The following is a 23,554-nucleotide window of genomic DNA, read 5'->3' as shown; positions in this document are numbered from 1 at the left end:
TTGCCTCAGCAAGATTCTATGATATACAGTTCTAGCTTGAACCACCAGAAGTCCTGAAATGTGCACCAACTGGGGGAAAAAAAGTATGAAAGATCACAATGGGAGGTTTAGATATGTTGAGCTGGAGTCCAACCCAAGTCCTGCAGGTTTCACACTGATGGGACTCCTGTATTTACAACAAATACTCCAACTAACCTATTAGTGCAAATGTAAGAAGAACAAGTACACAGATTGAAGGGAATGTCCCAGCTGAAGTCTGAATGTCTCAGATGCTGAAGTTTGAGCATATGTCATATAGGTTTTCGTAGGGCATAAAATATCATAAATAATAATAGTATAGTTATAAATATTGCCTGGTGATAATTATAATGTGGAGAGGCAGACAAGTACGGTCATGGCTCTTAGTGGAGAAAACTTCATGGGGAAAATTTGCCAGGGTAATATCAGTAATTATAGGGTGTGTTCAAAATAGAGCTCATGGGGAAAGATTGGCAGGATAGGCACTTTCTTAAATAAATACCTTTAATATATTGACCATAATAGCCGAAAACAAGTCCAAAGTGTTGGTTAATCCAACTCCTCCAGGCTGAGGACTGGTACCAGGCCAGAGTCTCCCGTGGGGCTCAGCACCTTCTGCAGGACCGCGGGACTCTCTGGGACTCCGGTTGTGGCAGGGGGCAGAGCGGGGCCCCCGCAGCCTCAGCAGCTGGGGAGAGAGCAGCTCCGCTGAGTGCCCGGGGCACCACGGCCGCAGCTGAGGGGGTCCTGCTGGGAAGCCCCACGGACAGCTGCTAGCCCCTTTGCTGACGGAGGAAGGTCCTCCTTGTGTCTTGGGAGGGGTGGATGGTGAGGATCGGATAATAGGTCCAAGGGAAAAAATAAGATCACATTCCTCCCCAGCGTGGAAACGTGGACCAAGCATGTTAAAGGTTTCTTGAGAAAGTAAAGTTTTACCTGCAAGATAAGTGCATGCATTTTCACTCTGTGGAGACGAGGAAAGCACTGGGGGAGAAGACTATGTGTGTGCAGTGCAGGAGAGCAAAGCGCAGACCCAAGGCAAACCCTTCCTGCTGCTGTGTGGTGGCAGACCTGCCATCTGCCGCACACACAGCCCTTCGCAAGCAAAGGGACCGATGTCTCTCCAAGGATGTCAGAGTGACACTCCCCTCCCTGCAGGTTCCCATCTCCTCCCTCCGTAGCAGCAGTGCAAACTGCTGGCTGCCATGCCCAGGGAGATGGGTCCATCGCACCCATATGCTTTTGCTAGCAACCATTCTCTCACTTTCTGACAGGGATTTTCAGTTGAAGGTTGTGAGCCCCTGGATATGTTTTGAAATTGGAAGAATTTTCTTTTGTTACCCATCCCTTTCAATTATTTTTCATTTTCCTTGTGTATCAAAATAAATAACACTTTCCGCTCTCTCTGCATGATAGCAAACATCTATAAAGAACTCAGGTGATCCTCACTGCTTGCAGGGCAGAAGGCAAGCAGATTTCATATGGCACATTATAAACATTTGTCACCACTGATCTCAATGGATTCATCAAGTTTTCCTCCCCACCCTTCTGCTGTGCTACTTTAAAGTCATAGAAAAGCATCTTCACCATCTCAAACATACCGGGTTTATAGACTATACATAGGCACAACCTTGCTTCATCCCTCATTACTGGCAGGATCAAAATGGCATTTTTAGTGTTTACAGGGACTTTTATGAGAATTATAATGTGACCTACAGTTTGGAGAACTGCCTTGTCCCAACTCTACCTCTGCTTCTGGGCTGGATGTTGAAAAAACAGCCCATTTCCAAGGAAAGAATCAGATATCCCATTTTATAGCTGAAGTAACCATAATCTTTTGCTGATTTTTTGGATGACCTTTTTTTCTTCTCCCCCTTTTCATTGCTTGTACATACCATCTCCTCTTCCCTTGGTGTGTTGTATGATGATGCCTTAGCTGTTTGTTCCCACATATTCTACCATCTCTGGTGCCATGTGCACGACACAGTCAAGCCCTCTGGCATGCGAAACGTTTCCCATGCCACTGTGGGTTGCTGCTGGTCAAGGGAAGGAATGCATAGCCAATGATTTCCAGTGGACCCGTTATATCTGGCAAAGGCCAAAGTTCATTAAAGCAAAATAAATGTCACACTTTTTTTGTGGAATGAATTACCCTACTGGAGTGTGATCATTGTGGTTTTAACCTGGGACCTGCAGTAAAAGATTATATAGCAACCTCTGACCTTTGTGATTTCTGCTTTACTCTTCTATTGTCAAGGGAATGTCACCGATCAGGTGAAAGTAAAATGTTTAATGGGCCATATCACAGTAATATCTTACACTGAGTCAAATTGATAAACTCTTGCCAAAAATTCTTAGCATCTGGCACTTCCACGGAAACCACAAACAATGATTGCACATATGGGAGCTTGAAGGCTAGAGGTCATGACAGCAGTTTATTACATGCACCTTACAGTGATCATTTTCCCTAGGAAATTAACCCCTCTCTAATATAAATGCATCAAGTGAGCTCTTCACGGTGTTTCAATCACGTTGTTTTGGCTAAGCAAGGAATACATGTTAAGCTAAAGTGGTGACAAGATGCAATTAAGTAAAAGATGATTGATTAGGTTTCAGTGTTTGCTCAATAATGTTTAAAAAAGATGATTGTGAGACCAGAATGAATATGCTAGGTACTAGCTTCCTCAGAGGTCTTTATTGTGCAGTTACCAGATCTGTAATGGTGGCACAGAGTGATTTCCCAGCGTTCAGAAATGGTTACGGAGCGGTGTGGCCCTCGATCCCACTGCCGGGCTCTCAGCTGGGCAGCAGCATGTTTCCATTGCATGGCTGACTGTCAAGGGGACGATTCCTACCATGCACTGCTGTTCTCAGCCCCCTGTTTACCACAGCACTATGGATTAAACCCTGTATCATAAGCAGTTAGGTGCCGGTGGTAAATGTGTTTCACAGTCACGACATGGAAGACAATTGTGTTGCTGTAAGTAAAGCATGGTGGTTGCAATCACTAAGGTTGAAACACCATCCTAGGCATTTTGATCTCCTTTTCTTTAAACTCTTGTCATCAAAAACATCCAGATCACTTGGCTCAGTTGCTGCTAACCGTGCCTGAGATGTGACTCACGTGAGTCTCACAATGGCTGCTGAGTGGATTTTGCAGACCCACCCTGCACAAGTCGGATGAGTATTACCAGGTCCTTTGAAGGGGTCGTTGCCGCTCTGTCAGCAGCAACTCAGCCACCTCGCTGCGCCCTCATTGCATGGAGAAGGTCCTTCATGCCGGCAAACCTTCCAGGAATGATGTGAACCCACTTACCTCTTCCTACTGTGCTCAGGACTCCCTTCCAGTTTCCTTAAGGATCAGAAGTATGTCCCAAGCCACCACCCCAGGTGCCCCAGGGAACCCGGCTCTGTGATGCTGCTAGGGATGCTGCTGGGTTTGTGAGCGTACCTCCTTGAACTGTGTCATAATAATTCTGGTTGTCCCTAAAAGTCACTAGAAATTAACAGCAGAATCCAGGAGGAAGGGGAGGGTTCTTACAAGCCTGGAGCTTGGTCACAACAGTGAAAGGACAGAGAGGCTACTGAAGCACGTCAAAGCCATGGGAGCTGGAGCCACAGTACCCAAAGTCTCAAGTGCTCAGGTTAGTGCTTTACACAATCCCATGCCCAAACCACGTCGTGCATTTCTGAACAGCAGATGCTCCCTGTGTGCACGGGTCCATCTTCAGCCCGCCCTCCTCACCCTGGTGGCACGGGACAGCCAACTGCTGCACCCACAGCAGCGTGGCCAGGGCTTCAGATGTCTGTTCTCTCTGGCTACGGGGTACTTGGGTACTTGGGCGCTTGCTTACCTCTTGGCCGGTACCCAAAGTCTTTTGGCTTTGGTGGGATTTAAGCGCGGTTTGTTCATTTGAGGCCTATCTGAATAAACTGACAACAATTTGCCCTCCGCAAGGATGCAGCCTGGGTCCCCTTGGTGCTGCACACCCTGTTTCTGCTCAGCAGTGACTGTGAAGGGACTGTCAGATACTTTGCATTGGGAACTCTGTTTTTAAGTGAACACCCTATTTTTTAGCTGTGTATGGCTGTATTACTTGTATATTTATATATTCTGTATTTATGTTATCGAAATGTAGTATTTTGTAGTTGTCTGTTACAATTTGTTTAACTTGTAAAAAATATGACTATGCTCTCTCATACTTAACCATCTGCCTCTCACCGTAGATTCTCTGCTCCTTTCCCTCTGTGTTGGTAACAAACCACCATAATGTATGTAGATCGGATTTTTTTTTTTTTAATTTAATTACTTGTCATTGTTAAATTATTTATTAGTGTTTTTAAATTTCATTTCACTGCATTTTTTTTTCCTGCCACCATTGCCTGGCAGCTAAGATACATGAGTTTCTCATACATTATGCTCCTTCCTATGTGCACGTGCGCACACACACACACACACACAAAACAAAAACAGAAAATGAAAAAAAAAGAGAGAGGTTACACTTCAGTATATTTGTAAATAAAAGGAACCTGTAAACAAAGCAGGATTTTCTTTCAGTGTGCAGTTCTTTCTTTGCTTTTGCAGACTGGAAGCGTGTTCTCTGTATACTGGGGATGGCACCACTGTTCTCTCAGGCAGGAAAACCAGGAGACTGTGACAGCTGAGCACTGCATTAATATTTTTAGTGCTCTGGAACAGCCCAGGCTGCTCAGTGGGTGCCCTCCTTTCTTCCAAGGGGAGACGCAGCAAGGGCAATGGCAGAGTCTCCTTTCACCCTGTTCTTTGGCCTCTGCAGGTTGAGAGCTCCTCTGCAGGGATGGGGATGATCTTTTACACATCATCACGGCCCTCAACCATTTTTGCATGGACTAGTTTAAGACAGGAGAGGTCTGTAGGAATTAAAGATGGTGCAACCAGACCAGCCACTCAGACGGAGCTCTGTCAGGCCCAAGATGTGTGTGGGGCAGGCGTTTCTTGTTCATCCATTACGTAGCAGAGGTCTGGAAGATGAGCAGTGTTTCAGATGGTGCATGAACTTTTTCAGGGGAAGACTTCAGTATTCATTGCCACCATCTGCTGTGGAGATGTCCAAGAGCCAGATAAGCTTACAGAGGTAAGGGCTATTTGCTGCTAACAGCAGCGCTCTGGGTGCAGCTTCCAACGTTCCTGCTGTTTGCCAGGGCTCAGCAGTCTGGCAAGGAACGGCTGGCTCGGCACACTCACCGCGCCCGTGCCCTGAGCAGCGCCCGTGCCCCGAGCAGCGCCCGCTGGCGACAGCCAGAGATGGGATCCTCACTGGGTGAGATGCAGTCCCATTGGTCCAGTTTCCTTGTAAGGCAAGTTAGACCCTGTTAATAGGCTCCCTTGAAAGTTTGCCATTAAAACTATTTTTAAGCTGAGAATTATGATTTCCAGCTAAAAGCTGTTTTTCACCTACCGAAAGCATATGCTTAGTTTTCCAGAGAATTTTTTTTTTTTCTAATAGAAATAAAATGTCTCAAATGGAAAATTTCTGACCAAAACCTGCTAGGTTTTCAACAGACACTGTGAGAAAAGAACATTTTCTGAAAGAGATATTCTTTAGAAGGAAGCAAAGCAGAGCAAATGCAGGTGTGGAAAGTGAACCAGCTCCAGAACTCGTCAGCCAGATAAGCTGGGCCAAGGTTTTTAACCACTTTTTCTCTGCTTAAGTGACAGAAAAGTGGCCATGTCGTTATTATTTTATTATCTTAACCCATGCCATTTATCCTTAAGTGAAAAGCCAGCAGTATTGCTGACTTGGAGAAGCAGCACAAGAAGAGAGGCGCAGAGCTGCAGGGGAATGAGGAACGCCTGGCCGCCCATCTCGCTGCCGCCCGGTGCTCTGGGCCTCTCCTGAGCAGGGCCTGCTCCTCAGGCTGGCTGTGCATGGGGACAAGCAGCCAACGCAAACAGCCTGCCTTGGCAGAGGAACTGTGCTGCTCTGCTGGTCCCTGCCACAGAGGGTTCATACTGGAAAACAGAGTGCTAGTATCCTCAGTGTTTGGGCTCAGAAAGTCCTCTCTGCTGCCAGTTGTTTCTGTACAGGCAGCACACAGGGACCAAGCTAGCGTTACAGCCCTGTCCAAGGACCACGTCCCTGCGGGTTCCTGAGCGTCCTGGGTTGCCCTGCATGGTCAGCAGGTCTGTGTGGTCAGGGGGGCTCGCTAGGATGGACGGCAAGAGCGCAGGCAGCAGCCCCAGAGAGTCAGCTCCGTTGTCCGAAGAGGCACAGGTTGTATTTGCATGCCTCAGAAATTATCCTTTCGTCATGTGCTGCTGTACAGGCTCCTGCTGAAGCTGCACTTGGTATTTCTGAACCATAGCGGATCTATCTGGAGTGAGAAGCGGGGCCCTACGCCGGAGCTGAGATGGCTGGTCTGCCTGACTGGCCAAGCGAGGTTTGCGGGCGGCAGACACGTGCTGCAGGCAGGCAGGCCAACCCAGCCACTTGCCAGGCACCGTCTGTAGGGCACAGACCGGCACAGATGGCTGCCGGGCCCTGGTGCAAACCTGGAGCACCTGCTGTGCCTGAACTGCCACCAGCACTGCCCCAGCACAGGCTGATGTGGCAGAAACCCTGGCAAAACGGTGTGTGGTGGCTGGGGTGATTTCAGAGAGATCTAACAGGATCTTCCTGGGGCAAAACGCATGCAAGGGGAGCCACGTGCTAAAATAGACTAACATGTATAAGTATTACCAATGGATTATAAAGTATTCATCTACTAATGGCAAATTTGAGACCAATATAAAATGATAGACACATGCTGGTGTCTCTTGGGCCATGTAAACATGAACATGAACTTCAGCTGAGGTTTGATCTGGTCACATCTGATTACTCATTGCCATTCCCCAGGTCCAGAGACACTACATTTCTTTTCTATGCCTCAGGCATAAAGTCACAATTTCTATTTTTTATTAAAAATCAAAACATACGGTTTTACAGCTAACCTGATATCACCAAAAGGGGCAGCCCCGTTTCCACCCTCGGCTGCCAGTCACACCATTTCAGCACATCCTTTGCAGCCCTTGTGTAGCAGGGTGAGTTCATCTGGCTTGAAAAACAGTCCATTAAGCACCAAAATGACGGTGTCGTCCCCTGGAACAGCTGCTTAATCTGACTTGTGCTATAAGCACAGGGCCGCAAGAGTCAATGAGAGAAAGGGAATGCACCGGGGAACTGGGGCTGGGCTGAAGGAACCTCAACTGCCCTTTCCCATGGCAAGCCACAGTTTTACCAGCAGGAATGTGGTGCACCCCAGGTGGAGGATGTCAGAGAACCGCCTGGTCTTTCCCACTGCAGTTTGCACATCATGTGTGCAACATCACGCAGGGCATAATACATCAAGAGGTGATAGCTCAATGACATATAATAAAAATCGGTCATAAGTGTTTAAAACTTTTTTTCAATATTTAGTTCCTAAGGATACGCCCATAACTGCTGAGCACGAATGTCTCTGCTAAAACTCTCTCCAAGGTAAGGGAGGATACATAGCCCTGAGTTCGACCTGAAGGTCTGATCAATAAAGCATCTTTGTTCCCAGTCAGCACCATCTTTCCCTTTTGCTGTTCAGCTCCAAATTGCATGATCCTGTCCCCCTCATGCTTGTTATTGGTGGAATGTCACTAAGGAAAAATGAATTGCCATTAGCAATTGGTTTCACCTAAGTCAGAGTTAGCTACTCAAATATTCATGCTCTGCGTGCATCTAATATTTATGAAGGAAGAATTACTGAGTTGCCCATAGCCATTTCTGAATCTCCCAAAAAAGACAGGTGAAAGGGATCAGGAAAAAAAAAAAAAGATTAAAAAAAAAGATGATTAATACATTTGGGGCTTGGTGTTCTGCATTGTTTGTGCTATGTTTCTCTTTGGTGTCAGTGAGACAGAATGAAGACTGATTTATATGCCACAGCTGTAGCAAACAAAAGAAGAAGCGACCAGGGAAATGGCTAGAGGTAAAAATGCCGGTGCAAAGGGCTAAAGGCCTGCACCTGGGTACTGCTTCCCATGCAGTCTACCCCCCCTTGGAGCACCTTGTAAAATCAGATTATCTGCTGGACACAGGAGTTCAAACAGCCCTTCAAAAGATTTGTCTTAATAATTGCTGCCTTATCTTAACTTCTGTTTTTTTATCGCCAAACTGCTGCTGGGAGGCAGATCCTGAGGATAAGGTGCTGTCACTCTTAATTATTATTACCTCTTATAATGAAAACACATTTGTTCATCCTTCTATGCACTTGGAAATGGTGTACCTAATGAATATCTAGTGTTTATCAATATTTTCAATAACATAAAAGAAACATTATGAGTATGGCCCCACTGTATAAAATGATTGTACATTAAATGCTATTAAATAAATAGCATACTTGCTTCTCATTTTTTTTATATTCAAATATAAACCAATTACTCAGTAAGAATGAAACACAATTTTACATTCTCAGAAAACCATTCTTTCCTGAAAACCAAATTTTGCAGTTAAGATGCTGTGGGGCTATTTTCCATCACAGAAGGAACATGGTAATTAGCACTAGAATCAGCAGGTACATTCTGAAATGAGAGAGATGATAGAGAATGCTATTTCTTTGTTTACTTATGATGGAAAAACAATTCTCTTTGAAAGCCCACTAATGAATTTGGCTTGTAGTATTTATCAAAGCAACAGCCACCATTTGCATTCTCAAACGGTTTTTTTTCTCATACTTTGAGAACTAAATACGAATTACTTGGATGAAGTGAAAGCACACCGTCGGTTGTACCTGTGGAAGACCTTAAATTCAGAAATGATCTGCACATATCCATCTCCTTGGCCCGCAGGTGCTCACTTGGGTCTGACAGTTCCCACGATGGTGGCTGGGCTTGGACTCGTGCATCATTGCCAGCTCATCAGTGCGCTGCGCTGAGCCCCAGGGTTTTGGTGTCACTGCTTCTGCAGATCACAGGCTCTTCGAGTATCACACGGTGAGCAAGGCATGATACTAGACATAACCAGAGCTGTGCTCCAAACTGCAGGGGAAAGAAAATAATACTGACTGGAGAATTATACAAAACGCAACATGAATTAGAGCAATGCACATTTTACTGGCTCTTGATAGAGTATTTGCTCCTCTCTACCCTATGGATTGACATTAACTGATAATCTTTTGACCTTTAGTTAATGAGGGCATCACATTGTCTCTTCTTTAGCCAAAAAGAGGAAATGGAGTGATATTTTTGTATGCTTTTAGGATGGTGTGTCCACAAGGAACTATGCAGGGGACTAACACAACATCTACTTGCTCAGAAATCATCCTGCTCACCAGTTGTGCCAGCTAGTCACCGATTAACTGGTAGTGAATACGAGATCCATTCCTAGCAGCAGCAGACAATGAGGGTTTGATTAGGCCCTGACATAGCCAGATGATGTCTGAAGGAAAAAGAGTTTTGGAAGACAGGCAGATAAGAGCAATGCTTTTATGACAAGCATTTAATAGCTGACACCAAGAGTGACAGGCTGGAGCTGTGAGCAGAGCCCAGAAGCCTGGCTCCAGTGCTCAAACCACTCAGGTCATCTGACAGCGACACACAGATTTTTCTCATTGTCTTGTGCTTATGTGTCCCTCCCCTTCAAAAACAATCTTTCCATATGCTGTGATATTTTACTTCTAAAAAGGCTTATTCAGAATTCAACTGGTTTTGTCAGAACTGAGCATTTTTCCATACAAATTACTCTAGAAAAGGGTAGGGCACTGAAAGATTTCTTACAGCTTTCTACCTGAAATATTATTATTTCCTGCATAAACAATCAATCAGCCTCCTTTTGGAGTATCAGGACTATGACAACCTCAATACAGGTCTTCCCAAAAATACTTCTAGCTCTTCTGCAGCTCCAGTTCAGTGTTCAAGATATTGTTTGGGGAACTGTGAAGAGACAGAGGTGAGAAAATGAAGTTGAGAAGCTAGGTAATGGTAGTGGCCGAAAGACACAGAGTCACAAGGAAGACGACAGTGATCAGGATGATGGAGATCTAAAGTTTTTTTCCCCTCATGCAATGAGGATGCCTTCTGGTCCTCTGAGACAGGACTGAGGAGAGAGTAGCTTCAGGGACCTTGTGTTGCCTCCTCCCCACAGTCAGAAATGCACATTAGCTCTGTGCAATTGCTGAAGAGACCATGCACGTAGTCCGTTCACCTCTTTTGCCATCCAACAAGGTCTCAGTGGAGCAGCAATATTCCTTCAGGCTCCCAGCAGAGGCCCAGACTCACTGGCAGCAGCTGCTCGGCACAATAGCAAGGGGTGGAGGAGAGCCCGGGCAGCTGCCTGCAGAAGGCAGGACCAGGGGAGGAGGATGATGGAGCTTGCACCTCTTGCAGGCCCAGTGTGCTGCCTCCTCCCCTCAGGTGGCAGGGCCTGGGGGCACGTGCAGGACCCCTGTGGGGGCTGGGATGAGGACAAGGAGGGTGATGGAGACAGGGCCTGCGGAGGAGCAGACTCTACACTGCATTGATGCCCACTTCTGTACAAGGTGTTTCGCGGAGTGCCTTGGGAAGATCACCCCTCTGCTTTGTTACCCTGGCTCCAGTCAGATACTGACCCTTTTAGCCATAAACTTCCCTAGCCCAGATCTGGGGACAAGCCCTGCTCACCAGGTGGGACAGGGACCTTGCCCCAGATAGTGTGAAAGTGCACGCTGCTGCGCTGGCTCAGCAAGGACATGGGTCACAGCACTTAATGCTTTTCTAAGGTAGGTGTTTCACAACACAGCAGTCTGTATTATTAAAATGAGGAACATGGGATATGAAATGCCTTTTCCTTCTAAACACCCATTCTATAATTACCATGCCCTCTCCCCCCCCAAGGGAGTGTGTCTGTGAGTGTTGTGTAATGGTTATTAGCTGCACACCCACAGACAGCCAAGACATGCAGCTCTCTCTACCACACCTCCCTTGTTACCAACACTGCTTAATCAGGCTTGCTTAATTTGTTCCTTTGTTCAACTGGTAACAAGTAAACTGGTGTCCAGCAGAACACAATGAGTTACTCCTGATCAGATTACTGGTTATCTGTCCCAGCTGGGGCATTCCCTCACACCTGTGTTGTCAGATTAACGTCGATAAGGAGCTGCTGATAAGCATTGCACAGAAGTGCTCCCAGTGAACCCCGTGCATTCCCTTGATCTTTCTTTACACCTTAGTGCTATGTGAAAACCTTTTGCTTTAGGACTGAGAGGACGAACCAGGTAATTATACTCCCGATGGCAACAGTCTTTCATGCAGGACACAGCAATGGAAACCTGCTGCTTACTGAAGCAGGCAAAATATATGTGACTAAAAAAAAATTAATCACAAAGACCTGGATAACATAATCTCTTTTTTTTCATTACTATAAAGGGGGATAATCCCCGAGATCTGTACACTAGGTAGAAAGAAACAGAAGTGTGGTTGAAGGCAGGTTGCTAATAGGCTGGCAGCACCTGGGATGCACCAGAGATGCATCTTCGCACTGTGATGCAGCCCGTATCTGCAACTGTGCGCCCAAACGGTGCCATTTCTGCTTGGTTCTCTTGGCCCTCTGTATCAGCTGATTGAAACAGAAAGCTGGAACCAATATCCCAGTAGGAGTTCATCTGCCTGTCTAACTTCCAACAGCAAGTCAAAGAATGAGTCTCAACAGCTGTACTTCATGAATGCTTCTTCATTCAGTTTGCAACTATTCTCCTGAGAACAACAGCAAGCATAGCCTGTGTCTGTGTCCCAGTTCCAAACATTTTTGTATGTGTTGAGTTGTTGCAATTATGTCCCATTCTTAAATATATTCCTTTTCTCACTGATACGTCATTAGTTAGTTTGCAAAATGCTTAGAAAATGAAAATGCTAGGCAAGTATGAAATGTGATCATTTTTAGAAGCACTGAAGCATCAGTGACCTTCTGTATGCTGCTGGCACACTCTGCTGCTGCAGGTCTGACACAAAGAGACTGCATCTGCAGCCAAGAACGGGCAGCCACAGTGTAATTTTCAATTGCTGCAATGATGCAATCTGCAGCTCATAAGACTGCAACTTGGCACAGAGAGAACCAACTGCCTCAAGTTCCTGGCAAGTCTGCATTTGAACTGCATTTCTGTGAGACTAATGCATTTTAATGACATTTGTAGCAGAAAATTGCCTGTTTCTTCACTTTCTTAATCTCCAAAACTTTCGTGAGGCCTTTCAAGCACGGAAGATTCCTGTAAGACAACGAGAACATGCATGAAAAAGAACAGGCTTTTGAAATCTAATCTTTTTCAGCTTAAAATAGAGGTAGTGCTAGGCTGTTGACAGTAGGTCTCTGAAGACTTTCAATATACTTTTTATTCCATGGCTCTGGCACCACATAGGAAATTAATTCAGCGACAATATTTTCATTAGATTATAACCCAAGTTCTCAATCTTAGGCACATTTGTATGCTTGTAATACATTCTAATTACTTGTAAAGAATAAGTCTGTGTGCTGGTTGGTTTATTGAATATATTAAATTAATGAATAAATAAATTTGTCTCCATGCTGGGAATGCCACTCGACGTCAAAGCTTGCCGCAGAAGGAACCAGAAATGCACTCATTTGTGGTTTCGGTAAATGATATGATTTGTATTGTAGGTGGACTTTTCTGTCTCTCACAAGAGCAACGACTGAGAAAAGCGCTTTTTTCCCCCTAAATAACAGAAATCAACTGTGTGAAGAGCCTTTTTTTTTTTTTTTTTTTTTAAAATGTTGCTCATTATAAATTTAGTCAGGAGAATTACTCTTTCTGTCTGAGCTCAGCACCTCACATTGTTTCTCTAGGATGGAGCTCTCAGGACATTCACCCACTCTTCTACTTTCATGTATTTCTAAGTTATGCAGAGTAGGAAGGAAATAGCAGATATATGAATTAAAATGGTGATACTGGTGGAAAAAAAGTGTCAGATTTCAGTATTGTGTAGTTTCTGCCCATATTATGGGATTTTCTGTTTATCCTTTCATATTTCAGTAAAAAAAATATTCTTTTTAGTCTGGAACAAAGTCATCAGAAGTGAGAATTTTTTTGCAAAAGATGGGAAAATCACTATTTTTTTGAGAGAGGTATTGAATTTCCATGGTAGAAGGAACAGGTTTCTCTGTTCCCTCAAATGCAGAACTATAAGAGGCTCATCTTAACGCCTTCTTCATTGGTTTGTTCAATAATGTGTTGCCTACTGAGTTTTCCTTTCACAGAATGATTTTCTTCTCTGGCCCATAAGAGAAGAAAGTGCAGGTCTTAGCATGCAAGGAAGCCGACCTGGTATTCTGGCACCAGCGCCAGCACCGTTCCCTGGAGCAGTAGCTCTGAGAGCGCTTTGGTTTACAGGGAAGTGCTCCTCGTTTCTCAGAACCATTGCATCCCCTTCAAGTGCCAAATTTTCTGATTAAGTGCCTTCCAAACTCCAAAGTGCTGCTGGTTCAGGATCCCTTCCTGACAGTGGGAACCCATGACATGAAGAACAATGTCTTCAAATGTGCTTATGGAGAACACAGCAAAGAGCAGAAGGGACTTTACACAGGGAAGATCACTCCTATTGCCTCTCAAAGAAAGTGTAAGCGAGGTTCAAGAGGTAAAAGAAAATAGGCTTCTGGTGCTGGAAAGCTGTTATATCAGGCAAGGGGCTTGACAGCAAAGAAAGAATGAAAATTTCTCTTCCAGCCTGTTGAAATAAGAATCAGTGGAACAAGACGATGTGGTTTTTTGTGTTGTTTGGGCTGCAATGCTTTGTTAGAGAACTGTTCACCCATGTGAAAATGCATAACCCTGTCAACCTGCCAAGTGAAACTTTGGGTGATCGGCTGCGTAAGTGCTGGTAGCACAGGATAACGCTGCCTTTGGCTACTTTCAATTACACGCCCAATTCTTTTAAGACTTCTGAATATTTGGGAAAGGAGAATATGCAGAACTTGTTTGTTTACATCAGATTGTGCTGTGTTTTCAGGTTTCTCAACTGCTTTCGGAGCATGTGAGCACAGCCCTAGCCCTTCCCCTTCCACATACCTGGCAACTTTGTCAATACAGCAAATGAATCCTCTCCAGGAGAAAGGAGCCGTGTCAGGCTGATGTTGTTCAGGGTTTCGTCATTTCAACAAAGTGGGAACTGGAGCAGAGACAGGCATTAAACAGTGAATGCTTTGCAAAGCAAAGTGTCAGATACTGGTGCTGCAGCGATGATTCAGGCAGCCCCAGGGGGCATTACTGATGTCTGTTCTGGGCTGGGTTGGAGGAAAGTGTCGTAACCAAGGGCAGATCTTAGCCTTTCATCTTTCAGGTACTGCTGGAAGCATGGCCAAGCACTGCTGGGCTTGAGTGCTGGGCAGAACAGATGAGAAGTGAACTGCGTTTCTCTCTGCCTCCATTTCGACAAGACAGCCAACCCAGGGTTCGCAAGGCTCTCAGTTGTCCACTGGGCAGCAGTTCTCCCGCTGTTGGGCTTGTCAGCAGCTTACATACCCTGCAAACATCACCAGGGAGTTTTGGCAGGACGCTCTAAACATCTCACCTTCTTCAGAACTGAAATATTTTTTTTGTGGATCTGGATGCTTTCAGGATGGCCTGCCTGTGCAAGTAGCTTTTTTCCATGGGTGATTGTGAGTGAGGGCTTTTGGATGAGGAACTCACTGAAGTTGACAGCTTAGTTTCTTTGAATTTCTGTACAGCTTTCTGTTCTGCACCAGGGTGGTGCTGAGCCTGCCCTAATTAGCCCAAATTACTGTACCTACAAAAAGCACGAATTCATTCGCATGGTACCTTGCTTATCTCTACATAGAGCTGCTGCAAAGACATGCCCCTAAGGGAATCACAGTACATTTCTGGACTTTAATTCACATGTTCAAACTATTATTCAAACTTGCACACCAAAACTATTACCACTTCCAGCAATTTTCAGCTTCCATTAAAGAATGCTGTACCTTTTTCTTTTCTAATCTGCTCAAAACACGCAGCTGCATTCAGATGTTTGAAGTGGCACACTGAAGAACCAGGCCATCAAAACCCACTTCCAGCCAGCCAGGACTTAACAGTTCAGAACTGTTATGCCCTGTGACAAACCTGTCCAGATTCGCCAGTCCTTGCTTTTACTGGATACTGCTTTTCCTTACATTATTCTACTTATCTGCTCCAAAAGGAACCATTCCACAGGGGTAAGGAAGACTGTGCTGCTCCTGCTAGTACTACTAACGAAGCAACGCTTCAATTAGCTGTCAGATAGGAGTTTCTGAAAGCTGGAGCTGGTATCTGCAAGTCTGGAATATTTGTGTTTCTGCACCAAAAGCAACAATTACACCACAGGAAGAAAAACAAACCTCCGCAGACTAAGTAGATAAAAATGAACAGGTTTAATCAAAGCAATGGAATAATATTTTATCAATCATCATTATTTTGCTTTGCCAAACTTTACCTTATAACACTGGAGGAAAATGGATTTTTTTATTCTAGTGAAAAATCTGACAGACTGGAATGAAAAGCTAACTTTCTAAAGCTTCGGAAAAAAGCCTTAAATGGTTAGTTTTGAGCCAAATGCATATATGAGTGATTAACACTTTAACTAATGAAAATACAATGGTAACATTAATATTTTAATATAAATGAAAATGAAATAAAAAGTTTACCCAACATGAAATTTCTATGTAATCATTATTTTATTATTTCTGAAATAAAATTATCTGAATAAGACCAATTTTCCGCCAAAACTGCTCTTGCAAAACTACGGTCTGTTCCAGGTACCTGCCCTGATTTTCCTCTCTTTTCTGCCTTGCAGCCATATAAAAAGCAGTCTTCTTGCTTCACTTTGAGGATTTCTTACACCTTATTTCCTCCAAAATAAAAGATATCCATCTCTTATTTTGCCAAATCAAGGTCGGACCTAGATCCTTATCTGGGGCAGAATGGAGGCTAGAGCTAGTATCTAGCTTCCCACTAAATAGTAAGAGGCAGCTCTTCCCTATCCATTTGGCTATTGAGGCCCTGCTAGTGACACACTGATACTGCAATGACAGTCTCTAACGCAATGCCCCAGTGGCGCAAGGTGCGTGGTTCTGGGCGGTTTAGACAGTGACACCCACACACAGTGGGAGCTGAGCGCAGGGTGGGGGCCGCCCTCCCTGTGCCCTGCCTGGGCTTCTGCTTGCGCGAGTCAAAGCCAGCTCAGGACCAGGAGAGGAGCAGAGCGGAGTCACATAGCCCCAGGCAAACAGGACAGCACCCTAAAATGGGCCTTAAAAATAGGAGCTGTGAACAACCCATCTAATAGTACACTACACAACAATCTGAGAATAGCATGCAAGTATTTAGAGTGCCATTGTATATTAGGCATAGAAAGAATTAGAGAAAAATACCTTTAGTACATTCTCCTTAAGACTCTGTAAGGAATTAAGTCCTGCAGCAACTTTCAGAGAAGACTTGTCTGCTCATCGCATGATGGGCTCCCGTCAGAGAAGGCATTTACAGGCACTACGATTCAGGGAATAGCATTTATTTTCAGAAAGGCTGCCAAAGAGCATAGATGGTTATTCCAATCAGATAGAAAGGGCAGGGAAATGTTTAATGAATTAAAAATATTCTTTTGTTGAAAACAAGTTTATATGTAAGGACTGTATGGGTGGCTGGGGGAAAAAAATGGAAGCAGCAGTTTAAAAAGAAAACAGCATGTTTTATCTTTCTGAGCCTGGCAGGGCTGTGACATGAACAATGTCTTATATATGTGAAAATCAAAAGGAGTTTGTGGTGTTTCTTTCCCAATTCTGCAGGAGAATCAAACAATCTTCCCCTCTATACTTGAGTCTTCACATCATTTACCTTTCAGACTGGTTACGGCTGCTAACAGCATGAAAAATGAACCATGAAGGAAAGCACAAGGTTATGTTAAGTGATGAGCATTGTCACTGAGCTGTGCAGAGTTTACTAGCGCATCCCATCTGACAGCAGTATGCTGAGAAGAACCTGGCTTTGAACGATGCAGAATACAGTTGATTATGAATCTAGGATACGCAACGCAATCAACAAAAAGATGAGTGAGATAAAATAGATGCACAGTGTATGCATATGTTCATACAGTGTGAAACGGTTTTCCAGGTGAGGCATGCTTGGAAAAAGTGCCCCATGTGCTCCACCTGTAGGACATCACGAAACCAGCATTTCCACAGTTAGGCAGCATATACAAGAAAACGCTTGTGGTGGAGGAAAGGCCGGCAGCATTAACAACAGAATCCACTGCATCCCTCTGGAAGAAAAACTTCCTACTATTTTTGTCAGATGCCCAAGTTACATGCTATATGGCAAGAAGCTGTTGCTCACAGACTGGCACTGACATGGCAGATGACAACACAGCAACTGCTCTTGGCAGTATTTCAGAGCGAGATTTTCACAAGAATTGTTCTTGAACAATTTCTCCAATATATGAGGTACAAATATTCTTTTCTTCCCAATCAGACATGCAGGTCTTTCTTGTACAAACACTGTGACCAGCAAAAGGAAAATCTTGCTCTCCAGTTATGCAAAATGCCTTCAGTGACCCTGTGGTCAATTCTACGGGTGCTAATGGAAGGCAGGACTGTATTCCACAGGGCAGCCTTCTCTCCAGCACTTTGACCCTGCAAAGTAAAAATCATCATTGTTGCATTCCTGTTCTTGCATAGCTTGGCTTTTGTGTGAGTTCATTCTCCAGATAACTAGCTTGGAAGAATTCAGGGCAAGTCCTTTCCTTCCTGATGCAGGAATAAGAAAGCAAGCAGGCTCCATCTCTAGCAAGCATGGTGCCTCCAGTCAAGACCCACTTACTGAAGTAACCACAGGAGGAGAAATGATGGGTGAATTTGTAGGGAAAGTTTTATTCAACATGGAAAACAAAATTTGGAGAGCCAAGCTGCTACTAGAGACACCACTGCTGGACTGAACTAGCTCCCTTTCATATGGTGACTTTTGGTATCACCCTTTTCAGCCTGCAAACATCCTTTGTCCTTCTTCAATGGCTCTTTCCCCTTCCCTCTCACACTGTTCTTTAGCTTTCCTTTCATGTGTCTCCTGGGAGAAGGAGGTATTACTGACCTGCTCTTCTGCTCACTTGCAGCCTGCAGTTCAGCAGTTCCTGGCCTAACAGCTCTATCATCCTTACTGATGCTGGATAACTCAAATTCAGACAAATGCTTTTTGCAGGTAATTTCAGACAGTAGCTCTTGCCTCTTCTCAGTATCACGAAGAAACCAAAGGGTTTGGACTTGGGTGCTCCCTCAGCATACCTACACTCGGGAAGTAAATCTGTACCAGAGATCTTGTCCTTCTCTAAGGAACCAGCAGCCATAATTGAACAGGTCCCAGGCTCACAATCCATGTTGGTGATGCTCTGTAAGGTAACCAACTAACATTTCTTGCCTCTTGATTAAAAAGATTCACCGTGTCATCTGTGGTGGCAAGTAAAGGAGATGGCAACTCCCAGACCATCAGTCTGGTCTGGAACAGGGATTCACAAGTGTCATAATTTCTATCATTCCTACTCCCAAGTATGGTAGTGCTTGGTTTTTTGTCATTAACAACTCAATTTTTGCATCAGACCTTTGTCCCCTGGCTTGTGCATCTAAGAGGGGTCGGTCTCTTCTCCCTAGTAACAAGCGATAGGACGAGAGGAAACGGCCTCAAGCTGCACCAGGGGAAGTTTAGGTTGGACATTAGGAAAAACTTCTTCACCGAAAGGGCTGTCAGGCATTGGAACAGGCTGCCCAGGGAAGTGGTTGAGTCCCCATCCCTGGAGGTATTTAAAAGCGGGGGAGATGTGGTGCTTAGGGACATGGCTTAGTGGTGGACTTGGCAGTGATAGGTTAACGGTTGGACTCGATGATCTTAAGGGTCTTTTCCAACCTTAATGATTCTATGATTCTACGATATGTGCTTCTTTCTATCAGAGATTTTTTATGAATAGCTGCCATAATAAGCTGATATGAATCTCAGTTTTTCTTGTAATTTGATTTCATGTTGATATGGGTATCAAAGCTCTAACACATCAAAGTAAATACAGGTAAGCCTGGCTCTTGTTCAAACATCAGAAAACAGCGCGTCTCCAGGATAACTCGTCTTGGAGGCATCAGACTCATGCCTCAAAATGGATGTTCTGACTTGCTGTATGATCTGGCCATTAAGTTCTTAGCAACATCTGATGAAGTTGCTCATATTAATATTGCAATGTTGTTGGTAAGAAAGCAGCCTTGGGCTTCTCTGCCCTGCTGGATGGAGTACCTCTGACAAAGGGTGGCTTCCAAAATCCCCCCCGATCAGACCATGCCTGAGCTATGTTCTTCATACAACATCCACTACTGCATTAGTTTTTCATCTCAGGTCAGAAATGCAAGTGCATGTACCATGTAAGATGGTTGATTGTTGCTGTTCCAGGATCTGTTGTATTCACTATCAGTCAGTCAATATACATCTTGCCCTAGAAGCTGCTGCGTGTGATGTCTCTAGAAATACAGTTCTGATGAAAAATGTTGTTCAACCTGATCAAGCACATCATACTCAGTTCAAACATCCTGTGTCACTCAGTGCCATGAATAAAATTTCCATGTTTCCAGGTACTCAGTTTCCATGAGTAAAACTGGGAGGGGAAATGTCCATTTTTAAGTGTCTCTGCACAAAGTTCTCACCTAAATATTTGTATTTTCTGCCATGCTGCAGTGTTTGTGGACTATTTTTTGGTGTAACTGAGTCTAGAAATTCTAGATTTATTCATTCTAAACAGGTAAAGAAAGAAACTTTCTTTCTTTCGAGACTAAACTTAATACACTACCTGCCCATCCTCTTCACATGTGCTAAGAACAAGATAACTCTCTCTACTATCAAAGTACGTTATTTTTTGTTTCCTTAAAACTTTGGATCATTAAAATATGATGCAGCTGAGGCCAAAGCATATCAAAATCATAGAATCATAGAATGCTTTGGGATGGAAGGGACTTTTAAAGGTCATCTAGTCCATGCCCCTGCAATGAGCAGGCATATCTACAACCAGATCAGGTTGCTCAGAGCCCCATCCAGATTGTCCTTGAATGTTTCCAAGGATGGGGCATCTACCACCTCTCTGAGCAACCCGTTCCAGTGTTTCACTACCCTCATTGTAAAAAATGTCATCCTTATATCTAGTCTGAATCAACCCTCTTTTAGTTTAAAACCATTACCCATTGTCCTATGGCTACTGGCCCTGCTAAAAAGTCTGTCCCCATCTTTCTTATCAGCCCCCTTTAAGCACTGAAAGGCCGCAATCAGGTCTCCCCGTGGCCTTCTCCTCTCCAGGCTGAACACCCCCAGCTCTTTCAGCCTTTCCTCATAAGAAAGGTGTTCCATTCCTCTGATCATTTTTGTGGCCCTAAAAATCTAAGAAGAGACTGAGTATTTGTGTGGATGTCAGGAATACTCTCAGCTGCAATTAGTGCAGTGAGCCCTTTTTGAAAACAAGTAAAATATTTGTTAGTCTACAGTCCTCCACTATCATAACTCAATGCGTTTCTTCCCAAAGTCTTTATGGATTACAGAATGTGTAGCAGTAAGGTAAACAGCTATGGCTGCTAATGGCATTGTTTTTGTTCTTGGCTGGTGCCTGTGGAGTGCCTGCAGCCATGCCCATGGGCTGCCTCACCAGGCTGTGCTGATGCTCAGGAGTCCCACATGCTTTGGAAAGCACTCAGGACTTGCATCCTCCAGGCCAGAAGGAGACTGGGCATGTCACACGCACAAACAGGTTCTTCCAAGGAGCTGGCTGAGGTGACACCTGGCTTGAACCTAGTGCCCTTTCCAGGGATATACCTGACCCCTACATGATATCTCTTGCCATCTGGGAGCTTTGACTGAGCCCTGTGTGTTACCGTAGTGTTGTACTGCAACAGCAAGAATACTTTTTGTGTGTGTGTGTGCGTGTATTGTAATAGCATGTAGGAGTCTCTTGGCACTCTAAGGATACAATAGAAAGACTCACATTATATCATTAGTGATCTAATCTATGATGACTGCTCCCAGATGAACAATTCGCATTAAAAGTGACATACCATGTGAAGTACCTGATTCTTCCAGAAGCGTCGGGCTAGCATCTAAACTGCCATGAGGATATTGTCTCCCATCACTTGCATCTGCAAATGACACTTTTTTATTCTGTCTCTTCGATTTGTTATCAGTTGTTTGCCTGCCTAGATCACCTGTGGATATGCATATCAGCAGTGCCTGTGGCTCTGTGGACTGCAATGCCCTTTATGAAGCTGGGTACTAAGTGGGTAGTTGGACTGTGCCTTATTCCACTCAGCAGTGGCTCTGCTGCCAGCAGCACCTGAGCCCATGAAGTTGAGCCAGGTGGTTTCTCCAAAGCCTTACAAAGCTGAAGGGAAATGGTAGAGACAGTGGAGCATCCCTGAGGAAGTAAGAGCAATGGTCCCTATCCTGCAATGTTTCACATGTTGCTTAACAGGGCCAAGCCCGTGAACAGCTGCTATTCAAGAGAGAAATTTTTTGTAAGAAAGAAAGACAAATGAGCTGGGAAGGCAGTGTGAAGATATGTTCTCCTGCCATTTCAGCATGGACACAAAAAATTGATGCTGAGATAGTATCAGCATATGTGGGTTTTGATCATTGTTGATGTATTATTGCACTTGAGAAAGATCATGCTATTTCACATGCCACTGAGATAGATAGTAAACAAGCAATTAAATGGTGTAATAGAGACTAAACTTCAAAAATGTTGACTCCAAAATAAAAAGGTGCAGTAGCATATATATATAGTTAAAACATTTATTTGAAATATTAATTTGCAAAAATCTCCCATTAAGATTCTATTTTGAATGGTTTAATAACTTCCTATTAAAGAGCAATTTATTCTTTAATAACTTTCCGTGAAGAATTGTATATAAACCACCAGTAATAAAGTGTTACCAGATGATGCCATAGACAGTAGTTGTAATCTTTCTCCCTTTCAAAAGCGTCATTTGAATAAAGTTTAAAGTTGCAATAAAAAACTATAAAGCACTATGTTATAATCAATCATGGTGAATTGTTTATACATGTATAGAATTCTAATAAAGAATGATACCATTGTATTAATTACATCCTGCTGTGATCTCACTTGGAAGCTAAACAGGATAAAGAGCTCAAAAAATACTTGCCATGTGGCTGGCAAACAAACAGGGGACAACACATAGGTAAGGAGCTGAGCCACGGGAACACCTTGAATCCGAAAAAATGTTCCATTGAACCCCCAAAAAATGAACCTTTTAAATGTGGCACTTAATAGAGCTCGCCATGAAACTCAACACAAACTTTTTTCCCATACAGAAAACATTTTCCTTTCTTCTAATACTTCCATGGACTAACTCTTTCTTCCCTGGATTCTGGTGAAACTTTGGATGGTTTTCAGTCAGTTTTCTGTCCCACTTATTTGTGAATTCAGTGAAAGACTAGGGGAGAACTAACATTATTCAGACAATGAGAGACTGCACACTGAGAAGAGGTTGGTTCTCAAAATAATTGCATGTCCAGTGCTTCAATGAAAACTGAGATTACAGCCACAAACCTCATCTCCAAACCTCCCCTCCTCACTTGCCACTCTCAGGACCCTGAGAGCAGAACCATAAAAGAACCCCTCTAGGTGAAAAAAATTGCCTGTGGCCTGCCATGTTCCTTTTTCTGCTCTCAACCTGAGCATCCATGCAGTGTGAGCTGGTTAGGCACAGAGACACGAGACTTTCCTCTGGATCCAGTTACCCTCTGTACATCAGGGATGCCACTGAATTTTTCAGTCTGTCCAGTCAGCCCAGTTATTAGTGTTTCATCCTTGTGTTGCTATAGCAATATTGTCTGTTATGATCGAAGTCTATAGGATTTTTAATGTAATTACCATCCAGAAGCTGAAAGAAATATTTTGGGAAGGATTAGTTGGGTTTCAGGGAATTGAATTAGAAACACAATTTTAATTGATATTCAGTAGTATTTTGGCACCTAGATCCTAGTAGCCCTCTGGAAATCCTAGACCAGGCCAGTGGGTGATCCACCATTTCAGCACTGTGCTCAATAATTTTATCCTCAAACAATTTTAGTTAGGGACACTCCCAACATCTATCTCACAAATTACCTATGGAGTCACATCCCCTGCAGCACTGGTAGGATATTGTATCATGCATCTTTTTTAGCTTATGACTGGAAAAGATAAGATCTGAAAAGAATTTGGTGGTGAGGTAGGTGATGAAATTCTGCTGCTGTGTTTGAATACATCAGGCAAGAATTGTTTTGAGTCCTGAATATGTATTTGATTTCCACAGGCTTCTAGGTTAGCATCTTTTGCGGAGGGAGTACAAGCATTGATATGCAGATAGAACACAATAACTATCAATAATCCAATGACACCTGAAAAATCAGGAAACAAATTATTCCAAAATAGTAAATGGACTAAGGGCCATTCATATCTTTAACATTAGATGCTAGAGAACGTGATGTTGCCTGTGTTGTCTCAAGTTCTATTTGTGTGCATAGGTAAATA

The sequence above is a fragment of the Platalea leucorodia genome, assembly GCF_965183815.1.
Source record: "Platalea leucorodia genome assembly, chromosome: 15".
NCBI classification, from domain to species: Eukaryota; Metazoa; Chordata; class Aves; order Pelecaniformes; family Threskiornithidae; genus Platalea; species Platalea leucorodia.
This window is presented reverse-complemented; position numbering follows the sequence as displayed.